The sequence below is a fragment of the Ursus americanus genome, chromosome 1, assembly GCF_024610735.1.
Source record: "Ursus americanus isolate L20-20 chromosome 1, mUrsAme1.1.p, whole genome shotgun sequence".
NCBI lineage: Eukaryota > Metazoa > Chordata > Mammalia > Carnivora > Ursidae > Ursus > Ursus americanus.
The window spans coordinates 60,117,504-60,141,003 of NC_142127.1; the positions used below are offsets into that span (position 1 = coordinate 60,117,504).

General features: G+C 36.5%; 2 pseudogenes; one reads left to right on the plus strand and one right to left on the minus strand.

Moving 5' to 3' along the window:
- The first annotated feature begins 1,877 nt into the window (after positions 1 to 1,877).
- LOC148110774 (large ribosomal subunit protein uL11 pseudogene) lies at positions 1,878 to 11,800 on the plus strand (annotated as a pseudogene).
- A 2,039-nt stretch (positions 11,801 to 13,839) lies between these two features.
- The window catches only part of LOC123798305 (GTP-binding nuclear protein Ran-like), a 77,578-nt pseudogene continuing 67,917 nt past the window's right edge, over positions 13,840 to 23,500 (minus strand).

The following is a 23,500-nucleotide window of genomic DNA, read 5'->3' on the forward strand; positions in this document are numbered from 1 at the left end:
TCATGTCACAGAGGTATGATGCATATACAGTGGGTTTTAAATACTGTGATTATAGGCGCGCCTGGGTGGCTCAGTTGGTCAAGCATCTGACTCTTGGTTTCCTCTCAGGTCATGATCTTGGGGTTGTGGGATTGAGCCTGCTTCTGGTTCTGCACTGAGCATGAAGTCTGCTTCAGATTCTCTCTCTCTGTCTCCCTTTGCTCCTTCCCCCTCTCACTCACTCTCTCTCTCTCTCAAATAAATAAAAATAAAATCCTTAAAAAAATACTGTGGTTATAGTTGTGACTTGTGTTTTGCTGAACAACTCTTATACACCAGACCAATTCAATGTACTTAACAAATATTTTATCTAATTGACTGAAGAAACTTGTAAGTGTAACTTCACTCTATTTTATAAGAAATTAAAGTCCCTAGAAGTTCATGAACATATCCTAAGTAAATATATCTCATAAGTGACTGAGCCAAAATTCAACTTTGGCTCCTAATTCCATACTTTTCTTCATAATGTTGTACAGTTATTTGTATTTGACTACTTTGTTATGTAAATTAGGCATTTACCATCAGCCTTTTTCATGATGGAGTTAAGTATTTTAAAATCACTAAATCAATTTATTTTTGATTTCAAAAAAATAGAGACTTAGATAAGCCTCGCATATCTGAAACTGAAGAGTTTCAAATACTGTGGGTTTTGTTGTTGCGGAGATCAGACTTTAAAGTGGCACCACAATTCCTACCTCCTGGTATTCCTGGTTTTTGTTCATCAGCTCCACGTCTACACGAGCGGACCCTGTGATTCTAACCAGGAGCGTGCACTGATCATGTGTGGGTGGTTTCATGAAATTGTAGTGCTTGCATTTTTGGAGTTTCCTACTTTTGCTGTTTTTGAAAAAGCAACTTTCTGTACAACTGCAAGGAAATGAATTCTGCCAATACTCTGAGGAAGTTTGGAAGCAGCTTCCTCTGTCCAGGTTCTGATGAGAACCCAGCCCTGGCAAGTGTCTAGTTGCAGCCCATGACTTGTGACCCACAGAAACTGAGGGATAAGAAGTGCGTGTTGTTTTAACCCGCCAACTTTGTGGTAATTTGTGATGCAGCAGTGGAAAACTAATACAGTTTTGGTTTGTTTTCATTCTTTGCATCTAATGATTGATTATCTAACCAGATACCGAGGTTTTCTGCTGTAAGTATATATATTGAGAAAGAAAATTTTTCCCCCCAAAGTATTAAAACCATTAATTGAATGAATATTTCTATGTTATATTTGACTGCCAGTGGGTATCATAAACAATTAATCTTTTTGTCTTTTTGCTCCTTTACCCCCATAAATCCCTCATTAATTGAATAGACTAAGCATAGCGGTATGCCTCAGTGAGCCTATTTTACATTAGCATTTTATTTACTTTATGCTTCCCTGCAGTGATTTTTTTAAAATGGTTTTTCAACTTCTAGTAAAGGTGTATATATTACACTTTTTTCCCCTGTTCTTTAAGCTGACAAACATTTCCTTGTGTTCAATAAACTAGAGAGCTCAGGAGAGCTCTCATTTTTATGGCCGCCTTATGATTATACTTTTGAAATGATGGAGAGAGAAGATGCTCTCACCAATGATACTCCTGACCTCTGCCAACCTTTCTCAGGTTCTCAAACATTTCCCCAGCATCTGCCCAGTGGAATAGGGCATTTAGTATCCAAATAAAGTGTGGGTCGGACATGCACGTATCTGCTGTACATCAGTCCTACGGTCTCGCACATCGTCAAGCTTTTGGACTGGGAAAGACTGTGGACCAAATTTAAGAAAAAGAAAACTGGGGAAAAAAAAACCAACCAACCAACCAACCAACCAACCAACCAACCAACCAACCAAACTGCCCCAGAGCACAGTGAGATAAACACAATAATCTTTCGGTGTGTTTTTTCCCTCCACTACCAATCCTTTTTCTTTTTGAATATGCTCTGTTTACATAACCTCTAAGTCCTAGGCTTCTCAAACATTAATATTCATCCCTATCCACATCATGGGCAAAAATGGAATTAGATGTACTAAGGATTTTCCTGTAAAAACTAAAATATAAAATAGTCAAAGAAAATAAAGGCCAGTATTTTGGCCCTTTAGAAGTGGGAAAATCTTAAGAAAGTCTGTACACTCAGAAGAAATAGAAAAGATACACTTCTTTGATTGCTTATTAGAAGAAAAATAGAAAAGGCTTGACAAAGTCAACAAAGGAAAGCCACAAAGCAGAAGGTTAATATCTTTAGTAAACAAAGAAATTTTATAGATTCATTGTTTTTTTTTTTTTAAGATTTTATTTATTTGACAGAGAGAGACAGCTAGCGAGAGAGGGAACACAAGCAGGGGGAGTGGGAAAGGAAGAAGCAGGCTCCTAGCAGAGAAGCCTGATGTGGGGCTCGATCCCGGAATGCTGGGATCACGCCCTGAGCCGAAGGCAGACGTTCAACAACTGCGCCACCCAGGCGCCCCCTAAATTCATTGTTAAAGAGGAATAGGTTTCAATATAAACATAGAAAAGAGGTGTAAATAGATAATTCATAGAGGAGAAAAAGCATGTGAGCAATAAATAGATAAAAACATGATCAACCTCATAGTACTCAGGGAAATGCAAATTAAAATAAGAATGAGATAACATTTTATCTGAAAGATGGAGAACTATTAAAATATTTGAAAACATAAATGCTGACAGCCATAAGAAAAAACAGTCTCTATTATAGATCCAAATGGGAATTGCTACAACCTTTTTTGGAAGACAACCTGGTAGGATATATTATGATTTAAATTTCATATTCTTTGAGTCAAATTTGAGGAATTGCATCCACAGACTTATCAGTATATAAGAATATATGCGCTTGGCAGCATTTGCTATTTTCTTAATTCCTGCTGATTCATTCCAGCTAAAAATAGGTACTGAGATGTTGGTAGGAACCATCTGTTGGTAGTGTGAGAAAAGGGTTAGGTCTGAGGATGGAAATGGAGCTCCTAGGCAGAGATTTATTTGGCCTTCCAGTTTTACAGTTTATTAGGACATCTCTTTCAAGTCATACACGTAGCTTTGTTTTGATGTATTTTCAGGGGTTGGGGATGTATTCCAGTATGGCATTTCTATCACACCTGTAACTGCCAGCACCCTGAGATTTCATAAGATGGGGTTGCCAGTCCCAGTGACTCCCTTTGTAAATAACAGGCTTCTTTTTAGTTGACTTGTTTTTCCTTTCTGCACTCTGTTGTCCATCTTCTACTTTACCCGGTCATTCTTACATAAGAGAGCTTATAGGTCATAGTATTTGATTATGATTCTAATAAAACAAAAAACAAAAATTAAAACTATGAATAAAAATATATTTAAGAAAAAATCTTCTTGAAACAACGATACCTGTTATCATTTATTCCATCCAGTATTGTCCTAGGGTTTCCAGTCAGTAAAGTAAGGCATGACAAAGGAATAAAAAGTTTATAATTTGAATACAATGAAAAAAAACTCTGTCATTATCTGTATGTGACATGACTGTATATGTAAAAATTTCACAAGACTACAGCAAAACTATTGCAATTATTAATGTATTCAGTTGCTGGGTACAAAGATATATGAAATTTATATTCTTAAATAGGACCAACAAATTATAGGAAGTAAGAAAATAAGGTATCTTTTGCCATAGCATCAAAATATATAAAATACCTAAGAATAAAACTAAGTAAACATGGAAAACACCTCAAAACTGAAAACTACAAAACATTTCTTAAGGAGTAAAGGTAGGAAAGTATCTTGATGATCTTGGGATAAAATATATATATATTTCTTAAATGGGACAGAAAATCAGTAACCCAGGAGGAAAAGCAAATTATAAACCACATGAAAATTCAAAGCTTAACACTTATTGAAAGATACTTAAAGAGTGGAAAGGCAAGCCAGGGAGTAAAGGAAGATATTTATAACACATAGATCCAGTGAAGGAGGTCTTGTATCCAATGAAGAAAGTATAGATTACTCCCACATATAATTTTAAAAAGACAACCCAATAGAAGAAGGTTTAATAGTGTATAAGATGACATGGGAAGCACTTCTGTATACCAAAGTATGATCACTGTTTCCAGGAAAAGCCCTCATATGATGAATTGTGAGCTGAGCTAGCCACTTTTTTCATGAAACACCATCTGATTTGAAAAAATGACAAACTATAGTTATTTCAGTTTGGATATTTTGTATTACCTTTCTTGAAAAAAATTTGTCAATCATTAAATTTAAACTTTCAAGAAAAAATGAAAATTTTGGACAAATTGCATCTGCCACTGTTAGCTTGAAAGCTCATATACTTTAGAGATTTCTGATGAGATACTAACAAATGTGTGGTTTTTTATATTGTATAATAAATGTGCCAAAATTTGGAAGGTCTGCCTAACTCAGTAAACTGTAAATTGGAAAGCTGTGACATGAAGAGAGAATCTGAAAGGCATACAATGGAGTCCTGAGATATTGGAAACCTACAGAGAGAAACTTGAGTTCTGAGACTGGCAAAGCCCTTATGCCAATGGGCCTTTTGGTCTGGTTTGATATTTGAGTGCCAATGCAGATTTCCATGACTGACTGTTCACTGCAGAGATGCTTTCATGGGTTTCGCAGGCAGTGATAAGTAAAAAAGCAATGATCATTTATTTAAAGCAACCAACAACTGCCCTAAAAATGGAATCATGCTGCTTTCCTGCTTGAATCCCTTCAGTGGCTCCTTGGTCACTGCTTAATATTGGATTTCCAGGCGTGGAACAAGGGCTTCTTTTTATCTGTTCAGTCACATCTGCTTCCACTGCCCCTTTATATTGTTATTTTTTACCCATTTATTTCTATGACTCAAATATTTTTCACGTGTTTTTTAGTATGCTTTTTCTTCTACTTCAGCTTCCATTCACTGTCATCTTTTTTTGAATGAAAAACCCCAGACTCACCTAAACCATCCTTTCTTCTCTGTTATCTTTGCATATTACTTATTCCTCCAACATAACATTTACCTTAATAAATCTTATTTATCTTTACCTGTGGACTGTAAGAATCTCACGGGGGTAGTTCTTTTTATTTTAGCATTCCTAGCATTTAGCAGTATTTCTTGGTATGTATAAGGAATAAACATAAATGAATAAGCCACTTGTGGCAGATAAAAGGAGGGATGTAATTACATTAAGCTGTGGGATTCATTGTTGTCCAAAGAGTCTACAAAGGGAAGAGGTAGGAAGAGTAGGAATACAAATTATAAGTTGAATTTTACCACCTTTCTACATATACTCAGCAACATCTGGTAGAATCAGGGATAATGAAATACTTGATTTAACAGAGATCCTGCTGTCAAGTTAAGATAACAGAGCAAATTGAATAAAGGAGGGAAAATTGGCATGCTGTTAACAAAGTGTTCCATCTGAATTACAAGGTCAGATGAATCTACAAAAAGTAATACAGAGGTCATCAAAGGCTCTTCTTTAGAATTTAAGTTTATTTGGGATCTTTTTTCCCCCTCTGTGGAATTTTAGTTGTAAGTATTCATGAAACTAAATTATATTTTTTAAATGCTTAGAGGTAATTTTATACTATTTCTCTGATTTGTGTTTTGTTTTTACTAGTTTTTCTCTCACTGAATTCCCTCCACCCCTTTCTTGATCTTCTCTTTTTCCTATTATAGGCCTCTGTGCCATTTTTATTCTTACATGAGCCTCTCTTTTTGGCCACCTCCTTGGCTCTTTTCCATTTGATAACTTTGGCAGTCTCAAAGATTGCACCAATGGAGATGTCATTGATACGGAACTAGGCATTATCATCTCTCACCTAGAGTTTTGTAATAACTTTCTAAATAATCTCCCTTCTCTTTCTCTCCTGTATTTTGGAGAATTGTATTTTTATTCCAAATATTTGCATGCCTTTCTTGAGGATTGCCCCTACTTGTGGGAAGATTATAGATCTGGTCTCGATGTCAGACTTGACTCCATGACTTGCTGTAGTCAATGAAATGTGTTTCGAAGTAACTCAGGGCACTTTGGTGCAGAAAATTTCAGAGCCAGGTCCTGGTCCAGCCTGTCTCTTTTTTCCTTTGGTGTGAGACCAGCATTGTCCCAGGTAGCAACTGTCTTATCAGAAAAAAAGGCAACATGGAACAGAGCCACAGCTGACCCACAGTGGCTATGTGATGTGAGTGAGAAAAACAAAACAAAACAAAAACAAAAAACCCTTATTTTTTTTTGCTTTTTAAGTCTCTGAAATTTTAGTGTTGCCAGCTACCACAGTAGAATTTAGTCAACACCGATTCACGGTCTGTCCCTGCACCCGGTCTCAACACAGTAGCCAGAGGGGCGCCTGGGTGGCACAGCGGTTAAGCGCCTGCCTTCGGCTCCGGGCGTGATCCTGGCGTTATGGGATCGAGCCCCATATCAGGCTTCTCCGCTACGAGCCTGCTTCTTCCTCTCCCACTCCCCCTGCTTGTGTTCCCTCTCTCGCTGGCTGTCTCTGTCTCTGTCGGATAAATAAATAAAATCTTTAAAAAAAACACACACACACAGTAGCCAGAGTGAGTTTTTAAAATTGTAAATCGGTTTGCCCAGTGTACCTCATTTAAACTCAGAAGTGTTTCTGCATTCCACTTGAGTAAAAGAGTTTTGCAATGACTGCAGAGACCCGTCGGATGTGCCACCTCACTTCCGCCTTAGCTTTGTGAACGCAGCTTTGACTATTCCCCTCTCAACCACGGAGCATCCAGCATTCCGGCTCTCTTGCTCCTCCTGAATAAGCTCCTATGTCAGGAATTTTGCATAGAATGTGCCCTCTTCCTTCTGGCTCTCTCCCTCACCTGCTTCCTGTCTTTGCTCAGATGGTACTTTCTCAATGAGGCCTACTGTGATCCCCTGATTTAAAATAGCAACCTGTTAGCTAGCCCCTCCCCCCACCCAGGGCACATGCCCAAGCTTCTTTAGCCTGATTTATGTTTTTTTTTTTTCTATTACATTTATTATTTATTGTCTGTTACCACTCTGCAGAACATAAGCTTTGTAAGGTCAGGAGTCTCATTCTGTCTTGTTCACACCATAGTGAACTAGAACAGTACCCGATCCATAAAGTTGGCACTTTTTGGTGCTAAGCATGGGGACAGAAAAAAAGAAGTCTAGCTGTTTACTGCTTTATTTCACATTTGTCGCAGCTAATCTGTGAAGTCCTAATTATGTGTCTTTATTAAAACCAATTTGCCAGAGAGGAGACTGTGTGTAAGACCAGAATATATGACACACACATGTATTATATATTCAGCTGTTTCTGAAGCCTGCTGTTATGACAAGAGCCCTAGAAAAAATGTCAAGATAAGTGAAATTTGCATTTGGCTTTTCACCTCCTTCTTGAGACTCTTTATTTTTGTTTGAATAAAAGAGGGAAGAGTTATAATTATTCAGGTGACGAAATATGATTTTTTGATTTGTTTTATATATGACAGAATAAAGGGACCAGAAACACTAAGTGACTTTCATATTTCTCTTCATTCCTTCACTCTAACCCAAAAGTCAGCAAAATGAGTTACGGAGAAGGGTGAGAAAAACAGAGTGGGGAAACAGTAGAAATCCAATCATGGCCCCTCTCACACTGAAGATTTCCCATCCTAACACAAGCCTAAGCAGAGAGAGCAAGAAAGCTTAGAAGTAAATGAAAAATTAAAGCCTTGATATTAGACCAGACTGGATTTTTATTACCAGAAAAAAAAAATAATTTGGTGGAGCTAGTTTAAAGGGCTGTGATAAAAAAGGGTCAAGTTGTTGTCCTTGAATGCTGTTGATTCCAGCATTCACTAATATAGTTATATTTTTCTTAAAAAATTATTTTAATATTTACCCTATTCTATTTAATGATGACTTTCTAATTGGTCTTTGCAAGTTAATCAGTCATTGAACCTTCATTTTACAGACCCTTTTAATACCAGATGTATCCAGATAGGCTGCTTTTAGGCAACCAACTTGAACACAGGAAACCTGAGTGAAGTAGAAGGCCTCACAGTGACCCCCCCTCCACCTGACTGAATACAAACAGACCCATTAGGTGACTCACCTCAAATATCCACAAGCCCTAGCTGACTAGTAGGTCACTTACACCAGACACAGTTATCAAGAAAGGAAAATTCCATATGTTTCCATACTTCCTCACCTTCCCCCTTAACCATAGTCCCCTCCACCACTGTCTCCTGGCAGAGAGCCTCTCCTCTGCTGTCCTGCCTGCTGCTCCCTTGCAGTGTATTCAGTAAACTTCTATCTCCTTTGTTTTGCCTCAGGTGAATTCTTTCACTGCCCACGCCACTGGTTTTCACCTGATAGGGTCACCCTACAGTATCCTGTTTTAATTAATACCTTGTATAATTATGGATTGTGTTAATTTTGCTTGGTTTTTGATAATCCTATGGGAATCATTAGAAAATATCTTCTTGCTTTTGGGTTTTGGCTCAGAGGAGGTGAAGGTGCATATGTCTTACGTTGTCCTAAATCAAGGTTCATCTGACATCAGCTGCCTCCACCATGCTTTCCAAGTTCAACCCCAAGGAGATCAAAGCATATACTTGAGGTGCACTGGTGGCAAAGTTGGTGCCACATCTACCCTGGCTTCGAAGATCGGCCAGGTGGGTCTGTCTCCAAAAAAGATTGGTTATGACATCACCAAGGCAACCAGTGATAAAAAGGGTCTGAGGATTACAGTAAAACTGACTAGTCAGAACAGACAGCCCCAGACTGAAGTGGTACTTTCTGCCTCTGCCCTGATTATCAAAGCCTGCAAGGAACCACCAAGAGACAGGAGGAAGCGGAAAACATTAAGCAGAATGGAAATACCACTTTTGATGAGATTGTCAACATTTCCTGACAGATGAGACACCACTCTTGAGCCAGAGAAGTCTCTGGCACCATTAAAGAGATGCTGGAGACACCCAGTCTGTGGGCTGCAATGTTGATGGCCGCCACCTTCATGACATCATGGATGGCATCAATGCAGTGCAGTGGAAAGCCTAGCTAGTTAAGAACTATAAGACAAAGTATTTCAATAAAGGATCATTTGACAATCCAATAGATAAATAAATAAAATATCTTAATTTTCTTTCTGTTATCATGTTCCATTTTATTCATTTTACTCTTACTTTTGGTGGGTAATCAATCTCTCAATCAGATTATTTAAAATCCTGGAGCTTGTTACATGTTAGACTTTCCTTCACATATGTAGTTCACAGTATCAGTTGCCACAGTAGTGCCCAATGCCTCTAAGAGATCATTTTTTAAGATTAAAGAAATGTCTCTGAAAAAATAAAGTTTGATTGAAAAGGATGAATGTGCAGTTATAAAGGCAATTACAGGGGCACCTGGATGACTTAGTCAGTTAAGCTCCTGACTCTTGATTTTGGCTCAAGTCATGATCTTAAGGTATGAGATTGAGCCCTCCAATAGGCTCTACGCTCAGCAGGGAGTCTGCTTGGGGTCTTCTCCTTCTCCCTCTGCACCTCCCTCCCCCACTCCCGTGGGCTCTTTCTCTCAAATAAATAAATTTTTTTTTAAAAGCAATCATTATGTTTTCTGACTGAATGTAGAACGAGAGTGTTATTTTGCTAGTTTCACTTAGGTCTTTCTGCAGTGCACTTCCAGGCCCTAGGGAAAAACCTAGTCATAGAGGATATAAAAATTCAGAAATCTAATATTTTTGTTTAAGAGAAGATAAGGAGTTAGTTCTCCAAGCCAGTCTTTTGCATAAAATCAGGAACTCTTCACATTTAAACATTTTTTATTTTATTTAAAAAATAGGAATGTTCTTAGTATGGTTAATGATAAGCTCTTATATTTGTCAAGAACTTTATGATGGAAGGAATAGTTTTACATTTGTTACTGGGATTTGTTTTCATGACAACCAGATAGAGAATGGTTGTTTGAAAATTTACCTAAGGTCTAACAGGAACTCAGACTTTGTTTTTGCTACACTTCACTACTTTCTTGCCATTGGAAAGGAGAGTGGTGATCCCGTGTCCTACATCTGGGAAAAAAACCCACAAAATTTGGCTCTGTCAACCATGAAATTTGAGTGCATCTTGAAGTATACCCTATTTTGCTTTAGAAATTCTGCCATTTAATATCAGGCCGAAGGATAAAACATGATTTGGATAGTACAATTACCTTAGGCCGTTGGCTGATACAACATGTTGAACTGTATTTGATTTCCAAAATATCTTCAGCACAAAGTCATCTGTTTAGGTCTTTCCTTCCATAAAGTTATAATTTAGATGAAATTTGTCTTTAGTGTATTCAGTCTTCCTTTTTAACTCATTTTTCTAGTTAGATACATATTTTTTAAGATTGCTATTTAATTCACTTCCTTTTTCCACATAAAAACTTGCTCTCTTGAAATATTTGGCAAAAGTATTAAAATAATATGTAAAAGTCTAATGAGACTTAATGTGTTAGTTTCTGTGATATCTGCATTTATTTTAAGATAGAGAAATATCAGGTATAAGCAAGCAAGTTAAGAGGGATCTGAGGTGATAATCAAGTCTCTAAATTCTCTGAGTTTATTCAACAAAGTAGTAGTTGCCTACTCTGTTCAATATTCCTGGCCCGTGGACAGCAGGTATTCATTGGTTCCAGTGGTTTGTTGGGGCAGTCTGGAAGTTCAGAAACAATAAAGGAAAAGAATTTAAAAAGATCAAGGATCCGATCAGAACACATACATGTACATATTATAAAAGACCGTATATGGCAATTATATACTTGACTGAACAATTGGTTCTCTCTTCCCTATAACATTACACATCCTTACTCATTGACTTTGCTTTGCCATGTAATGCTAAAACAAACAAAAAAACTAGAAATGAACTAAGCATTAACTAAGATTGGTTGAAGAATTTTTGATAAATATATAACATGACATATCATGCAGCTAGTTTTAATGAAAACTAGATTTAATTAGATTTAATGAAAATTAGATTAGACATATTTCCATGAAGAGATGTTATTCATGTATTATATGTGGAAAGAGAACACATCTTAGACGAAAGTGGGTAATAGAGTTCACTTTATAGAAAAGAGTAGAAAATCATGATATATTTATATAGATAAATATTTCAAAGAACAGACACCATTGGACACTGATTACTTCAGAAATAGATCAGAGGAGGAAAGTTAAGATTATTAACATTTTCTTTTTACAACTTTGCACTGTTCACTTTCTTAAAACTATATTTCTTTCTATAATTAAAAATTCAGTAAAAATAGGAACATGCAAAAGTAATAACTTGAAAATTTTTAAATTAAGATGACATTTGATGACTGACATGAACAAGATCAGGGGAGCAAATATGACCAAATACTGGTTATGACCAGACACTTCTTCCCAAGTAGTTCCAAGGAAAGTGTTTGGGAAAATCTGGCAGTTCTCTCCCTGCCAATCAGAGAACTCTGTTCTGACCTAATATCTCTCACCTAGTTCTCCAGGGAAATCCTTGTTTGCCAAAACAGCTCCTTGTTGCTCTGTCAGTTAAGTCAGAAAAAAGAAAAAAAAAAAAGAGTATAGCATAGGATTAAAAGTAATAGATTAGGGTGAAATATGTGGGTTTGCAGGGAAAAATATTTGGTGTGAGAAGTGTTAAGGCCAGCTTGCTGTATGATGCATGGAAAGAAGACAGAAGAGAGAGGGGACATTATTAAAATCCTTGCATTGATTAATATATCAACCGCAAACTGTTGGAGATTTGCAAATAAAGATCCATGGTTAATCTGATGCTTTGAAATTTAAACTGTTTTTTTTTTTTTTCTTTAATACTGTGATAGTACTCTGAAAAGAGTACCGTGTGAGTCATGGCTCTAATGTTTTAAAATAACATTTTTCTTAGATTTGTATCTGGTCAAAAACCATAATGCAGACAACTTGCGTACTATGTTGTTTTTGTGAGTTTTGCATGATAAACCTTCCTAACAAACAGCCCAGCAGTCCCAGTGATTTACAATGAGAGACATGGTTTTGACCTCCGGGAGGTGGCTGGGGTGCCTGTTCTTCAGTCAGCGAGTCAGCTTCACATCTGCTCCACTGATCTTTCATTTTGAGACCCAGGCAAGATCTTCTGATGACAGATGGCAGAAGCACAAAAGCACAAGCCAGACCACGCAAGCTGGTTTAAAGCCTCTGATTAGATGCCTCACACGTTGTACTCACTTACACGGTCCTGGTCAAAGCAAATCATATAGCTAAGCCTGAAGCTGGAGTGACAGGGGAATATACTCCACCCCAAGAGCCAGGCAGTGCAAAGGTGGGGGGAAAAGGATATGAAGGTATAATTCTGTTGTAGGGAGAGAGTGGAGAGCGGATAGCAGTAATCCAGGATGGGGCTGGAACCCACAGAGCACACTTTTTTCTTAAGCTAGTTAGGTTTAAAAGCTTCATTCCTAACTCTATGATAAAGATTGCTCTCTCTTTTTCCAAACTCCCCTCCACTACAACATCAAAACCTTTGCTTGGCTCTTACCATGATTTAAGGTGGCACAGGAGAAATGGAATAGAGAAACATTATTAGAAATCCTGAGAAATCAGGGTCTTCCTTAACTTTCTGCCACGTATTACTAGTTCTGTCCCACAGACAGAGTCAGAGAGGGAGTTGGAGAGAGGACCTTGTTCATGTAAAATTTAGTACCACTCTGTGATTCTACCTACTATTTGAATGTGCTCCTGTTAATGTACTAGAAAATAATCCATAACAGTTATTTCTAGGGATAAACTGGAAGATAAAGGAGAGAGACCTGAAACTTCTTTCTCTGCTTAACCAGTGCACTGGAGGACATCTGTCAGTTTTTGGCATGCCCAGCACTTATTTTCATATCTTCTGGCAAAACTATTATTCCCCATTTGTATTCTGTGTGTTTTGAGTGAGATTGATTCAAATCCTGTGGCCATGTAACCAAGGCTTGGGCAATCAAAACATTGTATCCCAATGATACATTCAGAGGTGAGAAGGTGATTCAGTCACAGCCCTGGAGACTATATTCTAGGGCTTTTGTTGAAGCTATTGGAAAGAAAGCATCCTCCACTTGCCCCACTGGGATTGGTGTTAGGATGGTACGTAAGTTGAGAAGTGTAGGAAGCCATCTTTTCATTGTGTGGAGGGGAGTTGAGAATTTAACCAGGCACAGCAATACAGAAAATGTAATGGCAAAAGCGTAGAGTCCTTGCATCATTATTTTTTTCTTTGTATCCAGACATGCCTGAAAATACTCCTAGACTTTCAAGTTATATGAGTCAAGAAATTCATAATTCTGGTCAATTGATTTTGTTGTTTTTTTCTGTCCTTTTGTTACCAAATGATTTCCTGATCAGTTAATATTAGTATCTACATTTTATGTAGTTACCACTTGTATCTAGTAAAACATTATAAAGCAGATGCTTATAATAAAAAATGAGGATGCACACAACTGGAAAGGAATTTCCTACAAAGTTGATTTTTTTCTTTTTTTGAAATACAACTTTATCCTGATTCTAAATGAAAAGGAATGGGAATGACAGTAACAAACAAGATTTCACCACTGGATATTGTGATGTGACGATAGTAGTCTTATATTTGAAATTAAGGAAGGCGACTGCTACATTTCAGAATAGCTAAATACGCAGGTCCGAGAAACGGAGGTGCTTTTTAAACCGCCACATTCACTCCAAAGCCCATTCATCTCCTTCAGTATCCCAAAGATTAAGCACATGTTCTGTTTAGCTGTATAATAAAGTGGCCAACATGGTGTACCACCGACATCACAGGACAGTTGCCTATAGATCTAGACTTCTGACACTGGGCTCCAGCTGCACTTTCTTATAGGTCATCATCCTCATCTGGGAGAGCATTTGTCTGAGCAACGTCTAGATTGTGTTCATACTGTGTTGCCACAGCTGGGTCCAGACAACCTCTGGTAGGGCAAGAGCAGTCACGGCAACAAACTCAAAGTTAGGTTCTCCAAATAGTTTTCTAGCAAGAGAGAGGAAGGGCTTTTCAAAGTTGTAGTTACTTTTGGCAGAAATGTCCTAGTACTGAAGGTTCTTCTTTTGGTGGAAGACAAGAGATTTGGCCTTAACTTTCCTGTCCTTACTGTCTACTTTGTTGCCACACAGCACAATGGGGATGTTTTCACATACTCAGATCTCTAGGTCAGTTGTACACATTCTTCTAAGTTACCCTTGCTGTTACATCAAACCCTATAATGGCACACTGGGCTTGGATGTGGTACCATCTCTCAGCCTACCCAATTCCTCCTGACCAGCCATATCCCATACATTGAACTTAGTAGGTCCTCTGTTGGAATAGAACACAAGGGAATGGACCTCAACACCCAACAGCTACATACTTCTCAAATTCACCAGTCAGATGATGTTTCACAAATGTAGTTTTTCCAGTACCACCATCACCAGCCAGTATAAGTTTGAACTGGACTTGGGGTTCTCCTTGGGCAGCAATTGTGATATTGCTTCCAGAAGCATTTCCTGCTCATCTGAGCCAACATTGATTATTTCTTTGAATATTTTTTCTATAATTAATTGCCACCGTCCTCTGACCTCCCAGTGTAATTTGAGTTTTTGAAGTTTCTTATAACGATGGAAAGTTCACAAGGGCCACTAATTAGGTGTGAAAAATGATTCAAATACAAACCACTGTCTCAAGTTGTAAAATTACTTTCTTTGTAACTATAGGATGCTGAATATTTATAATAATTTTTTGAGGAAATATATAAATGTGATTATATAGCAAATATTTTCTGTGATTGAAAGTCATAAAACATTTTTCTCAAAGAGGGACTGATAATTTACCTACAGATTTGGGCCATTAGGGGGCCTGCATTCTAGCCTAATTCTATGCTTTATGACTTTGGAGAAAATCACCTGGGTTGTTGGCTAACAGCATCAATTACAAAATAAGGGGGCCAAGTTAAAGCACTTCTGAAGATATTTCTGTCTTTAAAATGCTATAAGCTCCGCCATATTGCTTATATTAATTTCACTTTAAATACCATGCTTTCCTAAATAAATGGAATATTACCTTTATATTTTTATGAATGCTTATATATCCATAGAGCAAAATCTGTCCTTGATTTTACTTTTGCAGAGGTAGTTACATTCCTAGGCAGATAGAACTGAGTAAGGGAATCAAAACATGACAAAGTGGTTTAATTTATGTAATCTCAACTTTGTCTCCTAAGCAGAACAGAGTGAAGATAATGCTGACCAACTCACTATGCATAATGCATTGTGTAACTCTATGGCTTATGCTGACACATTTATAATATTCATCTGAGAGAGAAAAAATTTACGCAATGTGTTGATGCCTTGATAAGTATATTCTCAAACATTTTAAGTACTTAATTATAAGTTAAACACCGAAATCATGGTACAGAGAGCAGACTTACTCTGGGACCAATGCAAACTTGAATCATTATTAAACAGACTGGAGAAGTTTGAAAGTGGATTACCAAGAGATTTCTTAAGAACTAATTTTTATACTGGATTAGTGGAAGTTCTTATGGTTTATTAATTTGTATCCCCTTTAGAAATCTTTTTATTTATCTTATTTCTTACATATGCTTGAAAAAAATCCTTATGAGTATTTGAGTTAAAAGAAAAATAAAAGGACTTTTAACATTTTTCTTGTTGCCTGATTCAGTAGAAATTGCAGATAAGGAAAATGCTATTAAAATAGTTTTAAGTGTGTCTTTATTCCTGTACAAACGGAATGAGTATTAAAATTCACACATGCACATACATGCATATTGTTAAAGGATTTAGATAAAAATAGATAATATAGGAACAAAGTTTCCTTTAAAAACATTGTCTGATAATATAAACATTACTAATTTATACTTATTTGTTTAACAAAGGAGTTGAAGCTGCCTGAAATATGGGTCCCATGAAAATGGTTTAAACAGTTGGGAAATTAGGTAAAGGAAAAATAAGGTTAGGAAGACAACAAAAGCAGGAATTGAAAGAACACAGGTAGAAATGCATATCATAGGTCTTACATAGTTATCAGAGGTAGGCCACACATTTAGCCCTATTTTACTTAAAGCAAGATAAAAGTATAAATTATGTTGTTAGCAAGACAAATTTAACCTACTATTAATGAGAAGACAGGTATTTCTGCAACTGAAACTTGAAATACATTTCTTTTATGAAATCTTCTGGACAATGCATAAATTAAAAAAAGATGCTTTGTGATGTGATAGACAATATACTCAACTGAAGCCTTATCATAACTACAGTAGTGTGTTTTGGTTTTTGTTTTTGCTTTTGCTTTTTCTGAGGGAGAGAGGGAGTGTGAGTGGGGGGAGGAGAGGCAGAGGGAGAGGAAGAGAGAGAATCTTAAGATTAATCTTAAGAATCACTAAGCATGGAACCCAACACGGGCTTGATCCCACAGCTCTGAGATCATGACCTGAGCCAAAATCAAGAGTAAGATACTTAACTGACTGAGCCACCCAGGAGCCCCAATACAATAATGCACTTAATACCACTTTTTAAGGTAATATTCTTTTGGATTCATTGATGATAAGACACTGTGGTGAAGTCCAGTAAGAGTGATTTTATGTTAAGCTGAAATAGGGCATCCTGTTTGTATTGATATCAAGCTATTAAACACTGTATATTAACCTATTATGAGATTTTTTTGGACAAGAAATTGTATTTTTGTAGGCAATAAGTCAAACAGCATTCTGCTTCCTTAGTTGTGGTATATGCAGTTTGATTTGTGCCACTGAGTAAGCTGGATGCTATCTTGTATACGATTAATTTCATAAAACACAAAACTTGCTAAACTTCTGTTATGTAGTTGGTTATAAAGATGGAAACTTCTGGATGCTTTTCTCAAGAGCTTAAGTTCTAGTATTGTATAGAAAGCTCTCTGAAGTAGAAGGACTTGAGTGCTAGTATGGGCTCATTGGCCATTTTATCTCCCTTATCCATCACTAACCCTCTTTTGGAAGCAGATGAATGAGATGGTGCATAAAACAATCCAGAGGAAACTTCATTCTTTAGAGCTGTCCTCCTAAGAGCTGCATTGGAAGCTTTAGTAACTGTGATTTAAATTACACACACACACACACACACGCACACACACACACTCACACACACACTCTCACACACAATCTAATAATAATCTCTTTGGAAGATTTCAATAAAAATGGAGACATGAAGTTTCTTCTGTAGTATAAATTAATCCAAGTATACCATAAAAGAAATATAGTGTTTCTTATAAACTTCACAGAAGTTAAAAGCAGAAATGTCAGCAGAAGTGATGACATATGATAACTGGTCTGTGAGTTTGTCTCACTGAAAATGTAAGTGCTTAGAAGAAGTTGAAAAGAAGTGGGCTGACAGTGTTTGCAGCCACTATCATTTGCAGGATTTTGAGATTTGGACTGTTTCTGTTATTTTTTATTTACATTTTTTTTCCTATTCTATACATTTTTTAGTTTTCTATCATGAACATGTATTAATTCTGCAATCGGAAAAATTAATTATGCCTGTTACTTCAAATTGATCATTTGGACAATATTCACAACAACCAGATTTAGTGAGGTCACTATTAGGTCCTTGGATCTTTTAGCTAAAATGATACAGAACTAGAATATACCTTTTTACTTCAAATCAAACCTATGATTTTCTAAGTTGAAAGTAATGAAGTAAAAGAAATAATTCCATTACCCGTTCAGTGAGAGATAAATGCAGTCCAAGCCATAATATTTGTTAATGAATCTATTTCTGATTCACTTACACTGATCAGGGAGGAAGAATCCATAATGTTTGGTGAGGAATGTTAAATTCATGAGAAGTAGAACTTTTATTAGGCCCAGGAAAATGGGTTAGAATTGAGAATCATTCCCAAGATCTGCCTTACCTTTGGGAGCAGAAGCCCTTTTTTTTTTTTTTTTACAACTGATTTGTTTTTATTTATTTTTTTAAAGATTTTATTTATTTATTTGACAGAGATAGAGACAGCCAGCGAGAGAGGGAACACAAGCAGGGGGAGTAGGAGAGGAAGAAGCAGGCTCATAGTGGAGGAGCCTGACGTGGGGCTCGATCCCATAACGCCAGGATCACGCCCTGAGCCGAAGGCTGACGCTTAACCGCTGTGCCACTCAGGCGCCCCCAGAAGCCCATTTTTGATCTAAGCATCAAGTCCCTATTTCTGTTTTGGCACAGTCTAGATTTCACTTGAAATAATCAGGGACAATACTTAGTGACTTCATTAGTTCTGATGGTGGTGTTTTAAGATGGTGCTCAAACTCTGTTTCTGTTATTTCATCACCAGAGGGATGAGACATAATAAATACATGTCATTAGCTAAATATGGTGCTTCTATATAATTCTTTAATATGATTCAATTGATCATTAAATATGAAATTTTCATTTTAATTTTGTGCAATTAAAACCTAGTTAAGTTAAGCAGTTCATGTGAAGGTAAAATTTTGTTTTTAAAATATTTGTTTATTTTTCTGCGTCTACCTAATTGTCATCTCTGAAATATATTATATTTTTATATTTATTTGAGAGAGAGAAAGGGAGAGTACAAGCAGGGGGAGTGGCAGACAGAGGGAGAGGGAGAAGCAGAGAGCTCGATGAGGGGCCCGATTCCAGGATCATGACCTGAGCTGAAGGCAGATGCTTTAACCAACTGGGTCATCCAGGTGCCCCTATTATTTTTTTTTAATATATATTTGTTTTATTTTGGCGGGGAGAGAGAGGGAGGGCGGGGGAGGGGCAGTGGGAGAAATCTCAAGCAGACTCCCTGCTGAGTGCAGAGTCCAATGCAGGTTTCGATTCTGGGACCCTGAGATCTTGACCTGAGCTGAAATCAAGAGCCAGCCATTTATCCAACTGAGCCACCCAGGCACCCCTGAAATCTATTTTTAAGGCATGAAGCAGCAGGTGTGTTTTCTTCAGAAAGCTCATTATCTAATTGGCCAAACTGTTTATTTATAATTGATTACTATTTTGACGGGGAGAAGTCACTGGGCCAAAAATGAAACATAAAACCCTTCAGTGATTTTAATTAGAAAGTTAGATTGCGAGGGTTAAGCATCCAGCTCTTGATTTTGGCTCAAGTCACGATCTCAGGGTCCTGAGATTAGACCCTTCATCTGGCTCTGTGCTCAGTGGGGAGTCTGCTTTGAGAATTTTGTCTCTCTCTCTGCCCCTCACCCCCTAAAATGAATAAATAAATATTAAAACAAAACAAACAAACAAAAAAAAAACAAAGAAATTTGGATTTTCCAGAAGTCATCTTTGGGGTTTACTTGAAGGGCTCTACTTGAATAGGCAGTGAGAATCAGGAGGCTTCTTACCATACTAGGCCTCTCTTGGCCAAAGATTCTGTTTAGACCTTTAGTGACATCTATTAGAACCCTGGTGCCTCTAACTTGCAAGGAATATGAGAAGTTTTTTTTGTTTTTTTTGTTAAAATAATGTGAACAAAAGAAAAGAAAAAGTAAAAATACTCTCCATATTTGTAATTAAAATTTCCGTGCCATAGATAAGGCATATTTCACAATTATATAGCTGTAGTTTATTACTTCCTACTGGCCAAGTTAGATAGAGTTTATTAATTCCCAGATCTTAGATTTGATGTTTGAGATTTGATGCAGGATTGATGCAAAAAAATGGTTTGTCAAATCTCTGTTCTATGTAGTGTGATATAGCTAAGAGAAAGATCTTCATACTGTCAAGTATGTTTTTTAAAGCCTTGCTTCAATACAAATGCTACCAGATGGACCTTACTTCTGCCTGTACTTTTTATTCATCAATAATGTAAACTTGGGAGATTTATGTATACCTTAGGCAGGTATTTAATATAAACAAGTATGAAATGTAGATGCAAATGAATTCTATCTGGAAATTATGGGGCAAACTGACCTCTCTGGACATCTTTTTTATATAAAAGCAATGGATTTGGAAAACAAGAAGTCCCTAATGCTCATCAGGATTCCCACTATGGAGACCATTTTTGGCTTATGTTAATTGCCCTATCTTTTTTTGTCTCCATGCTTAATGATTTATGGAGAAGTTTTACTTTTAAGTGATTGCTTTTAATATCTAAGAAATAGTTCTGTAAAATTTTTTTATATTGAATTGATTGCAGTCAATTCTGAACTATACTACTACCACTTCTCTTGTCTTTATGTGCTCTACCTCTTTAAAAAACATTTTGTTTTCTTCAGGATCACAGATATTTAGTAAATTGACATGCATTGAATTTTTAGTGTTCAGGTTACTGCTGTATAGGGAATTATAATAAAACTAAGAAGAGACTTTGTTCTGTCTTTAAAAACTCATTATCTGATGGGAATGATGGGGCAAAAACAATTAGGAAACATAAACCATTCATGAGGATAATGGACAGAACCTTATATGAGACTCAGGAGGCTAGATTCTCAAATTTCCCACTAATTAGAGCTGTATAATGAAATAAGTCACTAAACTTTCTAAATCTCAGTTTCCTCCTCTGAAAGGTGAAAGAAAAAAAATTATTTCAGTGGTTCGTTTTGTCTCTGCAAATTTTATGATTTTATTGTAATTATTATTTGTTCATGTTTTCTGAGTTGAACTGTCCTCATGAATACCTATGGTTACAGAATAAGGTTCTTAAAATTATAGGAGGAAGAAACACTTAAAACGTGAAATATTTTAAATTATTTTTCTCAATATTCTGAAAAACACAATACATGTTCATGTAGAAAACTTAGATTCATTCAAAAGGCAGCAAAACCCAGAGAATCATTGTTAGACTATGGGTTTAACTATGTGATAAATAAATATTGCTTTAGACTTTGGTATTTTGCTTTCTTAGTTCATCTAAAATATTTTAGTTAAAAATTTATCCTAATATTTGACTTGAGGCTTTGAGAAAATTCTGCAGATTTCAAAATTCAATTCATCCTAGGAAGCAATACCAAACATGATGTAAAAATAATTCACTGTGAGCAGACACCTTAAATAAGCACAATAATTCCATCAGGAGAGAGCAATATAGGGTGTTATTAACCATTTACATGAACTTATAAACAAGACAGAAGTAAAATACTAGAGGACAAAGCTAAGGTAATATTCTTAGAATTAGCAACAGTGTTCTTAGAAGAAAATGAACTTCTTTACCCTGGGCCAGGAACTAGTTTCCTGCATACTTTTAAAGAAAGTAATATAGTTATAACCTAGATTATGTCATATATGCACCAAAAGAAGTCCTTGAAAAAACTCTGACGAAAGAATAAAAGACTCTAGGAGAATTTTAAAGTTGTTAATAAGCCAAGTTAGCAGAATTTCTTGATCGATTTCCGATGTATTAGTTTCCGACCACATTTACCAAAAATATTTATCTTGCTCAGACCAAAGAATACTTCTAAGTAGCTATTATTATTAATCATGAGCAAACACTGTGGAATAAGAAAATGCGAGTGACAACATAACCTTTGCTCATATGCCATTGGTTCCAGACTGAGTTGTCATGGGAGCTATGTTAAGGGGTAATGCTGGTTATATTGCATTATGGAGAAATTTTTCAAAGGAGACCATTGCTGTGTGGGGCAAGGACAAGATTCCGTGGAGATGGTTGTCAGTAAATCTGAATGAATTGTGTATTACCTTCTGGATATGGGAAGTCAATGGAGGAGCATCTGTTTTTCTCTGCTTTACCCAATAGTTCTTAATACTTGAAAGGGAGGCCTACATAGAGTAAGGAAACTAAATGCTCTTTGCCCCAAATGAGTGAGGGCACCTATGGGAAGGGAATTTGCGAGAAACCTGATTAGGAGTCCTATCAGTAATTTCTAGAGTTAACAACAGTATTCTTAATGTCCCCATATATTATTTTAACCATATCTAATTTCACATGCCTTTATTAATATTTATAATTGTGCATTCTCTCATGTTCTCCTTCTTGATAGTACCTGCTGAAGTTTTAGCTATTATATAGGTATTCTACGTCCCCTCCAAAAAAGATAGCTATTTGATTTTTACATTTATGTTTCTTCTTCCATTCTACTGACTTATTTATGTTACTTCTTTTTTTCCTATTTCCTTTTGGGTTGTTATATTTCTAACTTTTTTCTTTTCTTTTATTTAAAAACATAATCTCACTTATTTCTTCTTTAACAAATATATTCAATACCACAAGATTCTATTCTGAAACTTTAGGTAGTTTTTCATACATAGTTTATTCAGTTCTACATTCTTTGTAATTTTATTTTGATGTCCTCATTATCGCCCGTGTGATTTAGTAATATATTGTTGATTTCTAGACACAAGATTTGGGCATCAGTGGAGCTTTCTTTTAGTCTTCATTTTCTAAATGTATTGCATTGTAATCAGGGAGTGAGGCCAGTATAATTTAGCAACTTTGGATTTGTTGAGATTTCTTCTGTAGTCCAATAAATGGTTAATACTGTTAGTATGCTACCCGTTTTAAGAGAAAACGTTAGAAAAAAACAAGCACATGATTTCATATAATAAAAATCAAGCTTGTTAATTATGCTGTTCAAAACATATGACATTTTTTCTACTGATATTTTGGGTTATAAGTTATTCATTTAATCAGTTTGTCACCACATGTTTTTTGAGCATCTATGATGTTCTGGGCACTGTTCTGCATTGCTTTCCTCCTTCCTTGAGAACATTTGCTTGTTCTCTTTCTTGCCTTCTTGCTCCCTGCTTTCTTTCTTCACAGTGGATTCTCTGGTCTCACATAGTAAATTCTTTTTCACATGCCCACCTTCTTGGGCCTTCTGATCCGTTTAGCAATCCTCTACCAAAGCATTTGGGGCATCACCACCTAATTTGCTGGGGAATATCTTTGTGTCTGAGTTTGAAAGAGCAATCCTGAAAGCATACTAAGATTGGTTTCATGTGACCTTAGTGGAACATGATATTCTGGGTCTTGGGAGAGAGTTCACATATCAACAAACTCCCACTGAGTATTTATTCTTTACCTCTGTTCTAACCTTCAAGATAAGCTCCCTTATGTGTTCCCCCAGGCCCTGCTGAAATTTACAAGTCAGTTCCTATAGCCTTTTTTTTTTTTTTTTTAAACATATCAGGACTCCATTCTGTTCAGCTATGCTAACTGAGCCAAGCCAAGCCTTGTCTCTAACTCTTGATCTAGACCGGGAAATGTATTAAGGAGGATGAGTATCATTTCATGAGAGATTTGTCCAAGGCATGTCATTTTGTCATCTATTTGCAACAGCAGAAACAGTACTAAAGAACAGGGAGCAGGTTGGTTCTGCTAGCCTGGAGTTTTCAGGGGAATCTGAAGATTTAATTGTCTTAGGCACATGCACCCAAATATCACCAGATCTCAGATTCTACCACCATTCCTATCAGGCCCTGGATTCTGTATAGGAGAGCTTCTGGGCTGTGTGTTCAGAGCCTCTTCAGTCTGTCTCTTCTGTAGCACTACCGCCTTGAAATGAAATGCTGTATCTGTTTTCAGCAAAACT